Raw genomic sequence first — 1,553 nt, 5'->3', positions numbered from 1 at the left:
TTTTCGCAAAATCTCTTTAGTTTTCTTCTAGTCTAGAATAAAAGCGGTAAATTAAGAGATCACAATAATAAATAGAAGTTACATGTAGGTATTCATGAGTTAATTAATTTAAAAAAAATATATATATATATATACACACACACACACACACACATACAAGATAAGATTTTTTTCTCCCTAAGTGTGAGGGTTTTGCTTTTCTAGTCAGAGCCAGAACTAGGATGAGGCAAGAAAGGCAAGTAGGTAAAAGATCCAGTGAGGTGAGACAATATAGCACTAGGCCCTTGCTGTATGGCAGCAAAGGTAGGAACCTCCTCAAGAGTGAGGAGCGTGCAGTGCTAGGGTTGGCACTTGCACACCCTTGTCTTCTTGAATTGTGTGCCTCTTCATAGTCTCAGTTCTGTTTATATTAACTGTTTTTCATACTTTTTTTTTCCATAGAAATTCTTCCATAGAAAAGCAACAAGTACTTTCATTTTAAGTAATTCTTTAATGATGATATGTAAGGCTATATATTTTCCTCTGAGCACAGATTTTGATATAAAGAATACTCCTTTTCAATGCTTTCTAGAGAATTTACAATGTTAGCTTTGTGTTGCTTTTTGCTCCAAAGATTATCCAGAAGTATTCCTCAGTTTATAAACAGGCCATTCTAGACACTTAAAAATGATCTATTTCTAATTTTATTAAAATGTAGGTACAACACCCTTCAAACAAAAAACTCTTTGCTAAGGCTTTTTTTGTAACAAAGTACATAGTCAATTTTTATAATGTTCTGCTGGATATAGTTTTAAAATTCCATATTTGTTATTTCAAAGACTTAAGACTTATCTGTTAAAGTATGTTGACTGCATTAATCTTCTCTATTTTTTCTCATATATTAGAACCAAATCTGAAAAAAAAGTTTTTAAATTTACTCTATTTTTATCAAACTGTATTTGCATTTACATTGTTTGGTACATAAGCTTACTAATGAAAATTTTGCTTCAGAAAATGTGCTTTGTATTGTTACATAATATTCCTCTTACAGTGTCTTTAACCTTAAATTCCTCCTTGTCTGACAATTAATTTTGCTATTCCTATTTTTGTTTTCATCTTATTTTCTTGGTATCTTTGTCCATACCTCTATTTTCAACTTTTCTAAATAAATAAACTTTTCAAAGTTTCTTTAAAACTTTGTTCGAAATAATTTTCTTCTAGACAAAATATAGTCGGTTTACTTATATTTTTATCTAAGTCTGAGTGTCTCTGACTTTTAAAAGGCAAATCTAGTTCATTCACATTTAATGCAATTTTGACTATGTTATTGATTTAGTGACTTATTTTACTAATTATCTCCTTCTTTTACTTTGTTTTATTTGCAGACTGGTAAAATTGATATATTTTCCTTTTACGTCTTATTAACGTAACTTCTCTTGGGGATTTTCATTCTATTTCCAGTTATTTAGCATTGCTCATAAGCAGATAAATATTTCTTTATCATTTTATGAAAGCCAGACATTTCTCCCACCAGAAATACTCTATTTCTCCACCACTTTCACACCTCACTCTAA

The sequence above is a fragment of the Tupaia chinensis genome, unplaced genomic scaffold (assembly GCF_000334495.1).
Source record: "Tupaia chinensis unplaced genomic scaffold, TupChi_1.0 Scaffold000063_1, whole genome shotgun sequence".
Classification (NCBI taxonomy): domain Eukaryota; kingdom Metazoa; phylum Chordata; class Mammalia; order Scandentia; family Tupaiidae; genus Tupaia; species Tupaia belangeri.
The sequence above is the reverse complement of the archived record's forward strand: the minus strand, read 5'-3'. Positions refer to the sequence as shown.